Source organism: Amphiura filiformis, chromosome 2 (assembly GCF_039555335.1).
Source record: "Amphiura filiformis chromosome 2, Afil_fr2py, whole genome shotgun sequence".
Lineage (NCBI taxonomy): Eukaryota > Metazoa > Echinodermata > Ophiuroidea > Amphilepidida > Amphiuridae > Amphiura > Amphiura filiformis.
In genome coordinates, this window is record NC_092629.1 from 54,301,216 (window position 1) to 54,321,621 (window position 20,406).

A 20,406-nucleotide genomic window follows, 5' to 3' on the forward strand; every position below is an offset into this window, starting at 1 on the left:
ATTAAAATCAGATGTTAATTTTAGCGATTGCCTCAGACAATCCCCGAAAAATGTCCTTGAAACGCTTTAGGCATCTTGAATGAAATCAAAAGTGTATTCACAAAAGGAGACTAACTTTAGTCCTGGACTAAATCGGAGGTTTAGTCCAGGACTAAAGTTATTTGGTATTCACAAAAGTGGACTAGGCTTAGTCCTGGACTAAAATGATGCAAAAACGGCACCAAATTTAGTCCACTGAGAGGGCAGGTTTAACTTGTGGACTAAGCGGTGATCGGTGGCTGTGAAATAGCAGTTTTGGGCACTTTTTTAAGCATTTTGTTGAATAAAAATACTGTCAGGGGCAAACAAAGTGGTCAGAACTTTCAAGCTATTACTGCAGCTTTGTAAATGTTATGAAAGGTCGCCTTGGAACCTACGTAAATAAGTTTATAGGCCGAGTTTAGATCACCAACCGGGGATCGGGCCGCGAAACTACAAGAAAGGCTAAAATTTCCGGTGAGTATTATGATTATTTGTTCATTTTTTTTATTTAAAAAACGAATTAAAACATGAAGGACATCATCTGTGACGAAACATCATTAACATGTAAATTAGTAACGCCCCGCCCATCAACAGTTCCCGGAAGTGCTTTATTAATGCCCGTAATTAATTGGAATTTTGACATGTAGCCGTACCTACCGCCACATTACTCGGATAAAAATGCCCAATTTTTCCATCTAAATATGCATTTTGTATATTTTCGTTCGTGTAAGATTTAACGGAGACTGTGGTCTGCAAAGTAATGAAGCATAGACGTGAATTAGTAGCCAGGTATGCCGTAACCAGAGCTATTTTCATGCCACGTAAGCTTACGCATGTACGTATGCCTATACATGTCCTGATGTATTTGCCATACATCATGAAATGCTGCATAATACATGTATAAACAAGTCATGGTGTAAAGGTAAACACTGGATCACGGCGATCAGAAGGACATCATGGACATGTTCAACTAGGTTAACTAGGGTACAGTCTGATTTAGACTCCATGTCGCAGCGCGATGCGATGACATCGCTGATGGCTATAGGGTATATTGCTGATCCATTAATTATCCTTTTCTGGTGCATTGTGGGATAGAAAAGGGAGCAAATTAGCGATCGATTTGTCCCCTTTTCAATCCCACAATGCACCAGAAAAGGATAATTAATGGATCAGCAATATACCCTATGGTTAATGCTATGCTGCGATACTTCTATGGAAATCTGAGCAGCCAGGTTTTTACAAGCTGGCATGCTCGACGGTGAAAATTCTCAGAGTGTGGTGGAAATTTTGTCGGTGATGAAAGTTGAACTTTCTTTGCATTGCGCTGCGATATCGTGGCCATGCTGCATGCATGCATGCTTGTGATTGGCTGCTTGAAAATCAAGGTCTGCAGAATGACTATAAAAAGGAGATGCCGACCCCACATGCATGACATGAAAACATCGCAGCATCGTGCGATGAAATTAAAATGAACATTTTATCTCATTGTGTGATGCCGCAATGTTTTAAAAGCATAGCATCATACTGCGGTGGAGACTGAATTGGACTTTAGGGATGTCCTTCTGATCGCCGCGATCTAACGCTTAAAGCCCGATCCTGACTCCACTTCGCGGCGCGATGCGATGCTTAGCGATGCTTTTAGAACATCGCAGCATCGCCCGATGAAATTAAAATGTACATTTTATTTTCATCGCGCGATGTTGCGATGTTTTAAAAGCATGTGGGATCTGCATCTTCTTTTAAGGTCATTCTACCGACCTTGATTTGCCAGCAGCCAATCAGAAGCGTGCATGGCTGCGATATCGCAGGGCGATGCAAAAAAGTTGAACATTGTTCAACTCCATCGCGACCAAAATGTCCACAGCGCGATGAGAATTTTCACCGCTGAGCTTGTAAACACCTGGCTCAGATTACAGTTTTATCATCGCACCGCGCTATGATGTGGAGTCAGGACCGGGCTTAACTGGTATAAAGCCATATAAAGCAGTGCTGGTACAGTAGTGATCACACAGGCTTTAAAGCATTATCCACCCTGATGTGGCAGTGACGTAAATGCCCATTTCATTGGGCGCAGCTACAAATCGAAAGTGTTTGCTCAAAGTGCCGCTGGCGTACACACGCACATGCTTAAAGACGCTACATAGATGCACATGCGAAACAGCTGCCTTCAGCGGTGTCCGAGTGCTCTTGCTGATAATCTCAAGTTCCCGTAATACTGTGTTTCATCTCAAGTTTAGGGGTATGCCATGTTCGATTTAGTAGTGGCAGACTCAAATCAATGCATTTACGCGGTTTAGTCACCAGCATATGGACAAATTGCCCTTCTACGTGTGTGTAAACATCCAGCGGGATTAAGATTGGGCACAAGATAGACTACAGGTCATGACTTGTTACCTTGCTTGGCCAGCGAATGAGGTGTTGATGTATTAAATGATTGATTTGGCCAATCAGAGCCTTGTTTAAATGCTAAAACAGTGCCAAATCTCAGACCGCTGAAGATTCCGCTGGATTTCGTAGTGGCATATATTCAAATTTCTTGAACTATAGTGAATCTAGCATATTTGGTGGAATAAATTTGCACGAAGCGCGCACAAATTTGCACTTTTGAGGTTAAGATGGCCAAATATGAGGTTCGTGTGTAATTACGCTCACATACACTTGTACATTACAAATGCGCATGTACACTTGCGCACACGAAGTGCGTAGTCTGCGTACCCACAATAACTTTGCGCACGCAAGTGTATACCCACAATATACCCACTTGGACCTCTTTTTGTAATTGTCCAAATTGCAGGCAAATGTAACTTACCTGCATTTTCCCCCTCTAATTTATTTTTCCCTTCCCTTCTTTTTTTGGTTTTGGTGGGGCGGTCTTAGAGGTGCCTGGCACCTGTTCGCTCCAGCCATTCACTGGACTTTTTAAAACAAATGTTCCTTTCATAACATAATATTGTGTAATTTTTGATGTAACTTATGTGCAATATTATATATTTCTTGTAATTCTGTGCCAGTGATAAAGTGTAATAAATAAAATAAATAGAATGCATACCCACAATAAATGCATACTGGCGGTACCCCCAAAATAACTTGCACACACGTGTGAGTTCACCCCCACTTTCAGATACACACATACCCGGGGATAGCACAACAAGAATGATATGTAACCTAGTGGCTGGCATGCTGGGCCAGGTGCATACCTCATGCAGGGGACTTGTAAAATAATGCCCATGACATTGGTATGCAGGGGATGGGGTGTATATATAAAAGTGGGTGTACTAAATACATTTAGCAGGGACATGGTTAAAAATTCGTGAATTTAATGTGTGTTTTCATTTAAGATCCACATGACCCCTGTGGATGTTACAAATATTTTCCACAAGGAGCAGTGGCCGCGCAAGGAATTTTTTTCAGGGGAGCATTGGGGGGCAAAGTGAATTTCAGGGGGGCAAAATTGGCCAATTTTGCGCAAAATTGCCGCAAAAAGTGGGAATTTACGTGATTTTGATGGTTTTGCCTCAAAAGTGGGGGGCAAGAAAAATATTGGGGGGGGGGGCAAATTCCCCCTTGCAAACCCCCTCCCCGTAGCGCCGCCACTGAGAGTATGAATTTTAAATAGAATGAACGCATTGGGCAGCTTCATTGAATTCCATACACCCTCTGATAAAGATTCAGCATCTGATGGAGTGTGAGTTTCAATTTTTCAAAATCTTTTACAGGGGGAGTGTGGACTTTAAATGGCTTAAATGGCTTTAATGAACGCAATCGGCAACTTCATTGAATTCCATACACCCTCTGATAAAGATTCAGCATCTGAGGGAGTGTGAGTTTCAATTTTTCAAAATCTTTTACAGGGGGAGTGTGGACTTAAAATGGCTTAGCCCAAATACTAATAATTTGGTTTATTTCAACTTTTACAATAACAAAATGTCTCAATTACAAGTTCAATTTCATGAAAAAACAGTATAAAACTTGCTAGTGCTACTAAGTAGGTTTTCATGATAGGACAAATGTTCAAATATTTGAAGATGGTATCTATTTCTGAAATGTTGCCATTTTGTTTTCAGTTGTTTCAGAGGTGTGAGACATTCGTTGTACAGAAAGCTACATTGGTTTGGTTGCACTGAAAACTGGAAATTACAGCCTGAGCCGTAACCTAAATCTATAAATGGTGAGTCTTTTTTAACATGTTTAATACAATGTAAGAACAATGGAAACATGATAAAAGGATGTCAATTCTTTAAATTTTGAGAAATCTGGAAATTTGCATGATTTGAAACCAACATAGACTCATGCACAGTCCACTGCACACTAAGACACACCCCACTCAAAATGCCCACCCCATACCAGCATAGCCACCTTTTAACATCACCTGTGAGCATGCACACATACACACCCAACCCACAGTAATATTGGGCTATTCCATTTAAAATCCGCCCCTGTGGAAGATGTTACAAATTTTCAAATGGAATGAACACACAGAAGGAGAGTGAGTGTTGGTTAATGTGCTAATTCCATTTGAAATTCATACTCCCCCTGTGGAAGATATTTCTAAATCTTCAACAGGTGGTGTGTGGACTTTGCCCAATGGCTTAGCCCAATATTTAAAATTGGGCTTGGTAATACCATGATGATATATTGGTTATTTGGTTAACATTTATAACATGTCTGAATTCCAAGTTAAATTTCATGACAAACTGTTTGAAACTTGGTTTTCATCACAGGAAAAATGTTAATTTTGTGTTAAAAATGTTTGAAGATGATATCTATTTCTAAAATGTTGCTATTTTGTTTTCAGTTGTTTCAGATGTGCCGTGAGACATTGGTTGAAGAGAAAGCAAGAAATGACAGTCTTAGCCTAGATCTATAAATGGTGAGTTTCTTTTAACATGTTTAATATCGATGTTACTTGTAAGAACCATAAAATCCATAAAATTTTGATATTTTAATGAGATGTAAATTCTTTCAATTTCATAGTAAGTTTTGAGAAAACTGGAAATTTACATGAATTGAAACATACAATCACATTGTAACATATTGTAATTCCCCGAGACTTGTAACGACGCAACTCGGACCCAACTTCAGGTTTATTCTCAAAATCCCAAGTGATGACTCACTTTATTTAAAGGGGTGTACATAGCCAGATTGACAGCCTCATTTCCTCTCCCACTTAATCCTATCAAAATATAGATTTAGTACCAGAAGAAAACTCATATATTTATCATAATGTCAGTGAAATTTTGGGCCTGAAATTTGTCCTGTTTAGATGTTTGAACAAAATAGTACCGTAATAGCGTCATCCCCATGGTAAACCATCCTGCACTGTTAACATTATTTTCACCATTGTGAAACAGCTGCTTATATCAAAACCACTAGTATAATCAGTCGTCAGCCGTCACTGAGTATAATAATTATAAAACATGGTAATCAGATTATTTTGGTACAAAATGAAAACCAAAAAAATCTGACCACCCACAGGAGAAAAAGAAAGAGCCCCAATATTATGAGTTTTTAACTACTCTATTTCTTTCTTTCCTGTTACAGGTATCTTCAAGCATGATGAGAAGTAACATTTGACACCACCAGTTGGATATGACTAAAGAAGATGTTTGTGCAAGATCTCTTCTGTGGATGTTTTTAAAGGAAATCAATGTACAAATGATACATAAAATGTTAAAGAACCACTAAATTTGATATGGATTGCAAAGTTGCAGTGAACATTTTTTCTGGACCATTCCAGTAAATCAGCATAATCATGCCTCTTCATTTCAAGGGGGTGAAAAATGTTTGTTATTTAATTATTAATACAATTTGAATTTGTATATTTTAATGCAACTTTCTATGGTGGCAGATTAAAGTTTGAAGTTGTTATTATTGATCTTGTTAGTTATTAAGCCAAAGCAGATAACCGTAACCTCTTTTCTTGTTGACATTTGTTTATTAATCTTTAGCTGTCCAAAATACAGTGTAGTTACTCAGTGAACATTTTGTCTGTTTTCGCCATGGTAGTACAGGGCGCTATTGGGTAATATTTGGGATCTAGTTTTGCCACATTATGATTAGTGGAACCAATGTTTTTTTGCATCCTGACCTTATGCCTCAACTGATAAGACTAGAACTGGTTCTCCATTTTTTTATGCCCCCTGTGCTTCCCATGAAGGGTCGAAGGGTCATATTAATTTAAATGGGGCCAACATTTCAAATTTGTTATATCATGTTGCAATCCATCCCTCAAAATTGTTTGTTCCTCTCATTGTTTGGAATAAAAAAAGTCAACTGTCATTCTGTATGGTTAGTTCAGAAGTTATAGAGTAAAATAGGTCAAAGGTCAAATATCACATGCACAGTGGCCAAATTTTCAAAGTGCATCGATTTAATCACAACTTGTCTCAAAATACTCCTCTGGGCAAACAAAATAGGAACACAGTTCGTTTGAGAAATGTATAACCTCAGAATAGATGAAATCACATGATGAGTCAAAGGATATGCAAGCACATTTCTATTTGACTTTGACTACATAAACTCTGAACGGGGACAAGACTATGAAAATTTGTACCAAAATTGTGAATTAAGTATATGTTTGAGATTTCCTATAATAAGGGAGTAATTTGACTTATCTGACCTTAAAACTCCTGAACTAAGAAGAATATGACCATTGACTTTTTTATTCCCTGTGATGAGTGGAACAATTTGAGATACATAACAACATGGTGGGACTATTTTTAAGTTTTGGCCCCACAGTGACCTTATATTGCTACATTAGGGAACAACCCAAAAGTTTGATGAACCCCGGATTCCAACCCGGATTCATAGGATACAGGGCCATCGCTATGGTGGATGGGGATGTGGAGGAGTGCGACAGTGCAATGATATTGATCACGTTTATGGAAGAAACCAATATTCTATTTTATTTTTAAATATTTTTCTTCATACGTTTTTGGGCACGAAGAAAATTATGACTTGCTGGATTTTCAAATAAAAAAGAATCAAGGTGCGTTACAGCTGATTTAAAAAAACGAACTTACAAATTGGGCTATTTCAGAAAATAGATGCACACCCCCTATAGAGGAGTTCGGATATCCGGACTTTTTTTCCAGTCGTGACTGTTGGAAATCCAGACTTTTAAAGTGCCCAAAGGCAAAAAAATCCGGCAGAAAAATAGTTCAAAAGCAGAAATCCACAATTGGAGAGCTCATTTTCAACATTTCACTGATTTTTCCTGCATTTGCTTGGATTTCCAAGCTTTTTCCAGTAACATTTGCAACTGGAATTCCAGTCGTTTTCAGGAAGCAGACTTGGAAATCCGGACATTTCTTAGATTGAAAAGTTACTCTTCTATAGGGGGTGTGCACTTATTTTCTGGAATAGCCCATTGCAGGTTGCGAGTACTGCACTCTATATCGATTTGAAATTTTTTTGAAGCAACCACTGTAAAATGTCAATATCGTACTTCAAAAATACTAAAATTTTAAAATTATATTTTAAATCCTTAAAAAAAGATCATCTTTGACCGATGTTTTAACTACTTTTTTACAAACGTAATCGGAGTTTTTGACCCCCTCCGTCCCTAACGAAAGGACTTTCGTTTATAGGGCTTCATCGAACTTTTCGGTTGTTCCCTTATTATCATCAGCAAAATCGATACTTAGAAACATTCCTGTAAAATTTAAGATATTGATGTTCCTGTTAAACATGTTAAAAACAGAGAGAAATAATAATAATAATAAAATTAAGAGAAAAAAATGAAAACCATAATAATTTATGTGTGGGTGTGTGTTTATGGTCATTTGAATTTTGGTAAGTTGGGTAACATAATATTAAGTTAATATATTTCACGTTTATGAATATTACCGAGGGGACTAACCAGAAGTCGTTATTTGAGTATGACAAAATTGACAGAAACTTTTTTTTTGCTGAAATTCTATTTACCAGAAAGTTTTTGAACTCATCATTGCAAAACAAAACATCTATTTTGGACATACGCAGTTCTGGTTCTAAGCCGTTGTTTATATGCAATGGTATTTTGTTACACATCTTATTATTTAATTAAGGCAGGGCTGGCAATAAGTTTTCATGATGATGGTTAGGGGCCTACTTTGAATTTTGTCCTTAGCCGAGCTATGCAATAATTCTGAGCCGGGGGATTTCCAAATGGCAGATCAAGAAATAACCGCCCGCGCTTTGCCAAAATCCCCCCAATGCAAATGCCAAATATTTGGAATTAGCATATTGAAGCGTTTTCGTACTGTTTTCCTAAGCCTTTTTACAGCGTTTTATTAAAAAGGTGCTCTATAAATTTTTTTAATACAGACATTCCACACGTATGTCTATTGAACATTTGATGAGCAGGTGGAGGGGAGATGGGGTAAGGGCCAAGAGCCGCTTGACCTCTACTGCAATATACGCTCCCTTTGGGATCTTCAAAATTTCTAAATTACTCAGAATTTTAAATCACAACAAAGTAGACCTATTCCTTTTAACCACGAGACACGAGAAAGCAATTTTCTTCCTGCAGTCAGTGCCGCCGAGAGCCATTACCGGTACGGGTCCGAGGATAACATGATCTTTTATTTTTTATTTGCTTTTATGGACCCATTAAGGTATGCTTTCTTTATTTTTACGGGGCCCCGGGGTAACACCCCCCCCCCCCCTAACCCTCCTTGTCGGCGGCACTGCCTGCAGTAGACTATACATTACGGGCAATAACCAGGAGCGAATCCAGTTCCCACGGTCCCTGTACTCCGGTCGTATGATTATCTGCCGTTATTAATGCTCGTCGGAAATTTTGTAAAATATGGGATGATTTCTGGGACGCACAAAAAAGTTTCATTTTTCAAAACAAATTCGCAGAATGGTGCAAAAAGGTGTTCTTCGTCTAAATCAAGTAAAGTAAATGTGCATAATGTATATCCAATTATTCATCATGCACGCAATATTGCTCGAAATGCTTATTTTGGGAAACAGAAATGGTGCGCATATTTTAACTCGGTTGCGGGACTATAGTTGTAGGCCCTACGTGTTCCTGTCCAAAAAAGCATGGAAGGGTTTCGCGAAATCGATTTAAAAAGGGTGTTTTTGCTCTGAAATGTTGGCAAAATGGTATTCAAAAAGGGAATGTTTTCAAAGTTTGCCAACATGGATGACCACCCGCGGATACACGGAGTGTGGGGTGCATATCAAAGAGACACTTTGACCATTTCTAAGGCAATATTGATAAAAATGTTGCAAAATTTTACAACTCCGATCAACCATATACCCCTCGAGCTCATCTCAGAATTGCCAATAGAGGCGTATTTGCCGTGAAAATTGGGGTGAGCGAAGCACAAGCAGGAAAAATTTGTCAAACCTGGAACCGCTCCTCCTGGCAATCCCCTATTACTGCCCCTCCGCCACTCACTTTTATATACGCTAAGCCTACTAAATAGGATATAGGCCTACTGTATAATGAGTGATTTGTGGAAACATCGTTAATAAACGTAGGGCCTACTGTTACTTGTTTAATGTTACTATTTAATTTTTTTTAGCAGCCGTTCTTTCAAAATCCCGTTGGCCTTCTTTAATTAAAAAAGAAATTTAATAGAAAGAAAACACATAAATAGACATAAATATGTATTAATGTATAAATTACAAATAAGTTGTGTACAGGGTGTTTCAAGATTGATTTCTTGTTATATTCGTAATCGGGCTGCCATTAAGAAAACCCGCGATCGATGATGTGCGGCCTCTGACGACGCTGTTGCGCATGTGCAGTTCAATTAATCCGTGGATTGACCTTTAGATCTCGCGTTAGTCCAGGCCTAACGCGCAATCTGAAAAGTTAGTCCGTGGATTAACTTTCAGATCGAGAGTTAGGCCTGGACTAGTTAGTCCAGCTTTTGTGAATACCAATTAGTCCTGGTCCGTGGATCATCCTTAGACCAGGACTAACTAGTCCCGGACTAGCGATAATCCAGGACTAAAGTTAGTCTTCTTTTGTGAATACCGGCCATAGTGATTTGACGGTTTACCATAGTCTAATACTGAATATTAATACAAGGAGTTTCTTTAATTTAGAAATGGTAAACCGTTGACAAAATTCATAATTTAGGCCGATTTGGTGTCAACTTTTATTTGGAAAGTGTTTTGTTTGAAAGCTTGTTCAAAACTACATCTAATTTTACTATTTTACGTTTTGTTAGCTCTAACAGTATTTACATTTTACTGATTTTAGCAAATGTAAATCGTCTGTCGAGATTTACCATTTTCATAATCACGAGAATGCAATGCGCACCCATATATCACGGAATCCCGTAATTATTTCAACATGACAGCGTGGTGTAATGGACAGTACTTCAGACGGTGAAACGAAAGGCTAGTGGTTCGAGCCCCAACAGTTTCACTTTTTTTTTCTTTTTTTGTGTGTGACTTATTCAAACCAGTAAACTTTTCTTCTATATTCATGACAATTGACATTGTGAAACACGAAAATAAGTTTTAAAACCCTAATTTATCTATGGCATGATAATTGATTGTTTTTTTTAATTTTAAAGACACACATAGATCCGGACATCTTTAAATGTCATGAATATGGGCAATATAGCAATTGTCAGGAGTTCGTGATTACAGTCTTTATTTAACACGCCACGCCGGTAGATGTCGTTGTTAAGCAGTGTTTGAGTTGTTGGTGGTGGTGGGGGGGGGTAATAGACAGTCGATAACCGACAATCAATGATCAATTAATTGTCAATATTCAATTAAATTCTAAAACCTAACACGGAAATGATGATCACAGACTGTCATGTTCAATCGCAGTCGCTAAGGATGATAAGGGGGGGTTATATTTGTGTGGTTGAGGGTGGTGGAGGAAAATCGATAATCGATTATCGTGTAACCGCCCCCTCCCCCACACACCCCCACGTTCGAGTTTCATACGTTTTTATAAGTATTTACTTATAGAGTGCTTGCACATAAGGTCATTAGTTCAAATCATCTCCTCTATAGGCACGCTCCAGAAGATATGCAAATGGATGCAGTACAAAAGAATTATTTGACCACTATCTAAATAAAAGATTAGTTGTTTTATTTTGTGCCCACATCATAGCCTATCTATTAATAAATAGTCATGGAAATTTTTCACGCGGTACCTATGCATTGAACTATATCATGCTGATCACTCACATCTGTAAGATTAGTATGTATGAAAAGAGCGCTATTGTATTCAATCTATGATTGTAGACATACACAGGTGATGGGTGCAACCTGCTTGTAGTGCAGGGCGATATAGGCAAAATTGATACAATTAGTTGTTTTATTTTATATCCACATCATAGCTTATGCACTAACTAATATTCATTGAAAATTTGTAGTGATTCTATCAAGTAGTTTTAAAGTTATAGCCAAAAGATTTTAGATATAGCCACATAGATCCGGACATCTTTAAATGTCATGAATATGGGCAATATAGCAATTGTCAGGAGTTCGTGATCACAGTCTTTATTTAACACGCCACGCCGGTAGATGTCGTTGTTAAGCAGTGTTTGAGTTGTTGGTGGTGATGGGAGGGGGGGGTAATAGACAGTCGATAACCGACAATCAATGATCAATTAATTGTCAATATTCAATTAAATTCTAAAACCTAACACGGAAATGATGATCACAGACTGTCATGTTCAATCGCAGTCGCTAAGGATGATAAGGGGGGGGTTATATTTGTGTGGTTGAGGGTGGTGGAGGAAAATCGATAATCGATTATCGTGTAACCGCCCCCCCTCCCCCACACACCCCCACGTTCACGTTTCATACGTTTTCATAAGTATTTACTTATAGAGTGCTTGCACATAAGGTCATTAGTTCAAATCATCTCCTCTATAGGCACGCTCCAGAAGATATGCAAATGGATGCAGTACAAAAGAATTATTTGACCACTATCTAAATAAAAGATTAGTTGTTTTATTTTGTGCCCACATCATAGCCTATCTATTAATAAATAGTCATGGAAATTTTTCACGCGGTACCTATGCATTGAACTATATCATGCTGATCACTCACATCTGTAAGATTAGTATGTATGAAAAGAGCGCTATTGTATTCAATCTATGATTGTAGACATACACAGGTGATGGGTGCAACCTGCTTGTAGTGCAGGGCGATATAGGCAAAATTGATACAATTAGTTGTTTTATTTTATATCCACATCATAGCTTATGCACTAACTAATATTCATTGAAAATTTGGAGTGATTCTATCAAGTAGTTTTAAAGTTATAGCCAAAAGATTAAAATCAGATGTTAATTTTAGCGATTGCCTCAGACAATCCCCGAAAAATGTCCTTGAAACGCTTTAGGCATCTTGAATGAAATCAAAAGTGTATTTTTAATGTGGATAAAAATGTTCAATATTTGGAATTAGAAGAAAGCTGGGCCATCAATTAACACTTTTCCTTCCCCACCCCCATCATTCAATGTTGCGACACTTTGGAGACACGCTGAACACATTTGCACGTTTCAACATTGCACGGGGAGTGGGGGACTTATTTTCCCCTAAAGACGCTTTAATGTTTCAAGACATATTTCGGGGATTGTATGAGGCAATCGCTAAAATTAACATCTGATTTTAAACTTTTGGCTGTAACTTTAAAACTACTTGATAGAATTACTCCAAATTTTCAATGAATATTAGTTAATGCATAAGCTATGATGTGAATATAAAATAAAACAACTTATTGTATCAATTTTGACTATATCGCCCTGCACTACAAGCAGGTTGCACCCATCACCTGTGTATGTCTACAATCATAGATTGAATACAATAGCGCTCTTTTCAAACATTACTAATCTTACAGATGTGAGTGATCAGCATGATATAGTTCAGTGGATATGTATCGCGTGAACGCTGCAGTGCAGGGCAATATAGTCAAAAACGACCTTTTCACCTTTTTCAGATCAACGCCCTCCCCCAAAAAAAAAAAAACAACAACAAAAAACCGAACCAATAAAAAAATCGCATTAGTACGCTCATGAAGTAGGCCTACTCATGCTGAAATATCTTTAAAATTGATCATTTTATTTGCGTGAAATGGTAAAGTGCGATTGTAAATCGTCCCATTGAATCACATTGTGATTTGACGGTTTACCATAGTCTAATACTGAATATTAATACAAGGAGTTTCTTTAATTTAGAAATGGTAAACCGTTGACAAAATTCATAATTTAGGCCGATTTGGTGTCAACTTTTATTTGGAAAGTGTTTTGTTTGAAAGCTTGTTCAAAACTACATCTAATTTTACTATTTTACGTTTTGTTAGCTCTAACAGTATTTACATTTTACTGATTTTAGCAAATGTAAATCGTCTGTCGAGATTTACCATTTTCATAATCACGAGAATGCAATGCGCACCCATATATCACGGAATCCCGTAATTATTTCAACATGACAGCGTGGTGTAATGGACAGTACTTCAGACGGTGAAACGAAAGGCTAGTGGTTCGAGCCCCAACAGTTTCACTTTTTTTTCTTTTTTTTGTGTGTGACTTATTCAAACCAGTAAACTTTTCTTCTGTATTCATGACAATTGACATTGTGAAACACGAAAATAAGTTTTAAAACCTAATTTATCTATGGCATGATAATTGATTGTTTTTTTTAAATATTAAAGACACACATAGATCCGGACATCTTTAAATGTCATGAATATGGGCAATATAGCAATTGTCAGGAGTTCGTGATTACAGTCTTTATTTAACACGCCACGCCGGTAGATGTCGTTGTTAAGCAGTGTTTGAGTTGTTGGTGGTGGTGGGAGGGGGGTAATAGACAGTCGATAACCGACAATCAATGATCAATTAATTGTCAATATTCAATTAAATTCTAAAACCTAACACGGAAATGATGATCACAGACTGTCATGTTCAATCGCAGTCGCTAAGGATGATAAGGGGGGGTTATATTTGTGTGGTTGAGGGTGGTGGAGGAAAATCGATAATCGATTATCGTGTAACCGCCCCCCCCCCACACACCCCCACGTTCGAGTTTCATACGTTTTCATAAGTATTTACTTATAGAGTGCTTGCACATAAGGTCATTAGTTCAAATCATCTCCTCTATAGGCACGCTCCAGAAGATATGCAAATGGATGCAGTACAAAAGAATTATTTGACCACTATCTAAATAAAAGATTAGTTGTTTTATTTTGTGCCCACATCATAGCCTATCTATTAATAAATAGTCATGGAAATTTTTCACGCGGTACCTATGCATTGAACTATATCATGCTGATCACTCACATCTGTAAGATTAGTGTGTATGAAAAGAGCGCTATTGTATTCAATCTATGATTGTAGACATACACAGGTGATGGGTGCAACCTGCTTGTAGTGCAGGGCGATATAGGCAAAATTGATACAATTAGTTGTTTTATTTTATATCCACATCATAGCTTATGCACTAACTAATATTCATTGAAAATTTGGAGTGATTCTATCAAGTAGTTTTAAAGTTATAGCCAAAAGATTAAAATCAGATGTTAATTTTAGCGATTGCCTCAGACAATCCCCGAAAAATGTCCTTGAAACGCTTTAGGCATCTTGAATGAAATCAAAAGTGTATTTTTAATGTGGATAAAAATGTTCAATATTTGGAATTAGAAGAAAGCTGGCCATCAATTAACACTTTTCCTTCCCCACCCCCATCATTCAATGTTGCGACACTTTGGAGACACGCTGAACACATTTGCACGTTTCAACATTGCACGGGGAGTGGGGGACTTATTTTCCCTAAAGACGCTTTAATGTTTCAAGACATATTTCGGGGATTGTATGAGGCAATCGCTAAAATTAACATCTGATTTTAAACTTTTGGCTGTAACTTTAAAACTACTTGATAGAATTACTCCAAATTTTCAATGAATATTAGTTAATGCATAAGCTATGATGTGAATATAAAATAAAACAACTTATTGTATCAATTTTGACTATATCGCCCTGCACTACAAGCAGGTTGCACCCATCACCTGTGTATGTCTACAATCATAGATTGAATACAATAGCGCTCTTTTCAAACATTACTAATCTTACAGATGTGAGTGATCAGCATGATATAGTTCAGTGGATATGTATCGCGTGAACGCTGCAGTGCAGGGCAATATAGTCAAAAATCGACCTTTTCACCTTTTTCAGATAAACGCCCTCCCCAAAGCAAAAAAAACAACAACAAAAACCGAACCAATAAAAAAATCGCATTAGTACGCTCATGAAGTAGGCCTACTCATGCTGAAATATCTTTAAAATTGATCATTTTATTTGCGTGAAATGGTAAAGTGCGATTGTAAATCGTCCCATTGAATCACATTGTGATTTGACGGTTTACCATAGTCTAATACTGAATATTAATACAAGGAGTTTCTTTAATTTAGAAATGGTAAACCGTTGACAAAATTCATAATTTAGGCCGATTTGGTGTCAACTTTTATTTGGAAAGTGTTTTGTTTGAAAGCTTGTTCAAAACTACATCTAATTTTACTATTTTACGTTTTGTTAGCTCTAACAGTATTTACATTTTACTGATTTTAGCAAATGTAAATCGTCTGTCGAGATTTACCATTTTCATAATCACGAGAATGCAATGCGCACCCATATATCACGGAATCCCGTAATTATTTCAACATGACAGCGTGGTGTAATGGACAGTACTTCAGACGGTGAAACGAAAGGCTAGTGGTTCGAGCCCCAACAGTTTCACTTTTTTTTTCTTTTTTTTTGTGTGTGACTTATTCAAACCAGTAAACTTTTCTTCTGTATTCATGACAATTGACATTGTGAAACACGAAAATAAGTTTTAAAACCTAATTTATCTATGGCATGATAATTGATTGTTTTTTTTTAATATTAAAGACACACATAGATCCGGACATCTTTAAATGTCATGAATATGGGCAATATAGCAATTGTCAGGAGTTCGTGATTACAGTCTTTATTTAACACGCCACGCCGGTAGATGTCGTTGTTAAGCAGTGTTTGAGTTGTTGGTGGTGGTGGGAGGGGGGGTAATAGACAGTCGATAACCGACAATCAATGATCAATTAATTGTCAATATTCAATTAAATTCTAAAACCTAACACGGAAATGATGATCACAGACTGTCATGTTCAATCGCAGTCGCTAAGGATGATAAGGGGGGGGGGGGGGTATATTTGTGTGGTTGAGGGTGGTGGAGGAAAATCGATAATCGATTATCGTGTAACCGCCCCCTCCCCCCACACACCCCCACGTTCGAGTTTCATACGTTTTCATAAGTATTTACTTATAGAGTGCTTGCACATAAGGTCATTAGTTCAAATCATCTCCTCTATAGGCACGCTCCAGAAGATATGCAAATGGATGCAGTACAAAAGAATTATTTGACCACTATCTAAATAAAAGATTAGTTGTTTTATTTTGTGCCCACATCATAGCCTATCTATTAATAAATAGTCATGGAAATTTTTCACGCGGTACCTATGCATTGAACTATATCATGCTGATCACTCACATCTGTAAGATTAGTGTATGAAAAGAGCGCTATTGTATTCAATCTATGATTGTAGACATACACAGGTGATGGGTGCAACCTGCTTGTAGTGCAGGGCGATATAGTCAAAATTGATACAATTAGTTGTTTTATTTTATATCCACATCATAGCTTATGCACTAACTAATATTCATTGAAAATTTGGAGTGATTCTATCAAGTAGTTTTAAAGTTATAGCCAAAAGATTAAAATCAGATGTTAATTTTAGCGATTGCCTCAGACAATCCCCGAAAAATGTCCTTGAAACGCTTTAGGCATCTTGAATGAAATCAAAAGTGTATTTTTAATGTGGATAAAAATGTTCAATATTTGGAATTAGAAGAAAGCTGGGCCATCAATTAACACTTTTCCTTTCCCCACCCCCCATCATTCAATGTTGCGACACTTTGGAGACACGCTGAACACATTTGCACGTTTCAACATTGCACGGGGAGTGGGGGACTTATTTTCCCTAAAGACGCTTTAATGTTTCAAGACATATTTCGGGGATTGTATGAGGCAATCGCTAAAATTAACATCTGATTTTAAACTTTTGGCTGTAACTTTAAAACTACTTGATAGAATTACTCCAAATTTTCAATGAATATTAGTTAATGCATAAGCTATGATGTGAATATAAAATAAAACAACTTATTGTATCAATTTTGACTATATCGCCCTGCACTACAAGCAGGTTGCACCCATCACCTGTGTATGTCTACAATCATAGATTGAATACAATAGCGCTCTTTTCAAACATTACTAATCTTACAGATGTGAGTGATCAGCATGATATAGTTCAGTGGATATGTATCGCGTGAACGCTGCAGTGCAGGGCAATATAGTCAAAAACGACCTTTTCACCTTTTTCAGATCAACGCCCTCCCCAAAGCAAAAAAACAACAACAAAAAACCGAACCAATAAAAAAATCGCATTAGTACGCTCATGAAGTAGGCCTACTCATGCTGAAATATCTTTAAAATTGATCATTTTATTTGCGTGAAATGGTAAAGTGCGATTGTAAATCGTCCCATTGAATCACATTGTGATTTGACGGTTTACCATAGTCTAATACTGAATATTAATACAAGGAGTTTCTTTAATTTAGAAATGGTAAACCGTTGACAAAATTCATAATTTAGGCCGATTTGGTGTCAACTTTTATTTGGAAAGTGTTTTGTTTGAAAGCTTGTTCAAAACTACATCTAATTTTACTATTTTACGTTTTGTTAGCTCTAACAGTATTTACATTTTACTGATTTTAGCAAATGTAAATCGTCTGTCGAGATTTACCATTTTCATAATCACGAGAATGCAATGCGCACCCATATATCACGGAATCCCGTAATTATTTCAACATGACAGCGTGGTGTAATGGACAGTACTTCAGACGGTGAAACGAAAGGCTAGTGGTTCGAGCCCCAACAGTTTCACTTTTTTTTCTTTTTTTGTGTGTGACTTATTCAAACCAGTAAACTTTTCTTCTGTATTCATGACAATTGACATTGTGAAACACGAAAATAAGTTTTAAAACCTAATTGAAGACCCTGGTGGATAAAGTAGTTAAGTGCCATTTTGGCAAAAATGAGTTTTATATTCCCAATTCCTTATTTTTATATACTTAATTCAAAACACAAAACAAAAAATTAAAATTCAACTCTTAAGTACCCAAACAGCCCCCCTGCTGTTTCTGGCCAATGCTCTATTCTTATGGAAGAAGTAGTCAAGTACAGCACTTCAGTGGAAGAAGCAGTCAAGTGTAAGTGCAGCCAATCAGTGATGCAGAAAGCAGTCACATGACATGTACAGATGAAAGTATTGAGGTTCATGAATATTAATAGCAACAAACACTAAACATTCAACATGGATGATCCTGGAGAAGGTGGTGCTTTTGGCAATGTCTTGCAAGAAATTGGCAACAAGAATAGTTATGTTATTTTATGCAGTGTTTTGTATTATTTCAAACAAAAACACAATATTTTTGATGGTTTTAAGATGGATTTCTATACATTGGTTTTCTGAATCTAATGAAGTTGGCCATGATGTACATTATTACAATGATGACCATGATGATGATGTTAGTGGTTATAATATTTTGTTGTATTATGCTACGTTATCATATGCAGTGTTTTATATTATATCAAACTATAACATCATTTTTGATGGCTTTAAGATGGATTTCTGTACCTTTTATTTTCTGGATCTAATGATGTTGGCCATGATGTATATTACAATGATGACCATGATGATGATGACGATGATAGTGGTTATTATCTTTTGTTTATTATTCTATGTTACATTCAATATTTTGTATTATACCAAACAATAACATATCATTTTTAGTGATTTTAAGATGGCTTTTTGAACAGTATGTTATTTTTCTGAATCTATGTTGGCCATGATGTATATTACAATGATGACCATGATGATGATGATGATGATGTTAGTGGTTATTGTCTTTTGTTTATTATTCTACGTTATTACATTCAGTGTTTTGTATTATACCAAACAAGTGAACAACGACATAATTTTTGGTGATTTTAAGATGTTTTTGTTTTTATGACATTACTTTTCTGAATCTAATGATGTTGGCAATGATGTACATTAATGATGATCATGATGATAATGATGATGTTATTGGCTATTATACCAAGTTTTGTTATATCATGTTATTATAATCAGTGTTGTGAGTTATTTGTTGCAATAAACCTATTTTGTATCATTTTAAGATGGAATTCTGTATGTTTCAAACATCATTTGTGTGGAAGAAGTAGTCAAGTACACATTTTCTGTGGAAAAAGTAGTTAAGTGTAAATTATTGATTATTAATTAAAGAAAATCGATAAGCAGTACGGCGTTAAAACTTTACCAAAAAAGTTGTATGCTCATATCATACAACCTCTGTAAATTTTGTTTAAAAATAATAATGTTTGTGATCTGCAGACAAAAATGAAAACTTTGAACCCCATTTTCTCAGTTATGACATTATGGCACTTAACTACTTTATCCACTAGGGTCTTCAATTTATCTATGGCATGATAATTGATTGTTTTTTTTTAATATTAAAGACACACATAGATCCGGACATCTTTAAATGTCATGAATATGGGCAATATAGCAATTGTCAGGAGTTCGTGATTACAGTCTTTATTTAACACGCCACGCCGGTAGATGTCGTTGTTAAGCAGTGTTTGAGTTGTTGGTGGTGGTGGGAGGGGGGGGTAATAGACAGTCGATAACCGACAATCAATGATCAATTAATTGTCAATATTCAATTAAATTCTAAAACCTAACACGGAAATGATGATCACAGACTGTCATGTTCAATCGCAGTCGCTAAGGATGATAAGGGGGGGGGTTATATTTGTGTGGTTGAGGGTGGTGGAGGAAAATCGATAATCGATTATCGTGTAACCGCCCCCCCCCCCACACACCCCCACGTTCGAGTTTCATACGTTTTCATATGTATTTACTTATAGAGTGCTTGCACATAAGGTCATTAGTTCAAATCATCTCCTCTATAGGCACGCTCCAGAAGATATGCAAATGGATGCAGTACAAAAGAATTATTTGACCACTATCTAAATAAAAGATTAGTTGTTTTATTTTGTGCCCACATCATAGCCTATCTATTAATAAATAGTCATGGAAATTTTTCACGCGGTACCTATGCATTGAACTATATCATGCTGATCACTCACATCTGTAAGATTAGTGTGTATGAAAAGAGCGCTATTGTATTCAATCTATGATTGTAGACATACACAGGTGATGGGTGCAACCTGCTTGTAGTGCAGGGCGATATAGGCAAAATTGATACAATTAGTTGTTTTATTTTATATCCACATCATAGCTTATGCACTAAC

The 20,406-nt window shown here is 36.7% G+C and overlaps 1 long non-coding RNA gene across 1 annotated transcript; it reads left to right on the forward strand.

Annotated features, from left to right (window-relative positions):
* Positions 1-629: 629 nt before the first annotated feature.
* On the forward strand, positions 630-7,443 carry LOC140146388 (uncharacterized). Its single transcript, XR_011858231.1, has 4 exons — positions 630-810; positions 4,086-4,189; positions 4,817-4,891; positions 5,563-7,443. It is a non-coding gene; the product is annotated as an uncharacterized lncRNA (long non-coding RNA).
* The last annotated feature ends 12,963 nt before the right edge of the window (positions 7,444-20,406 follow it).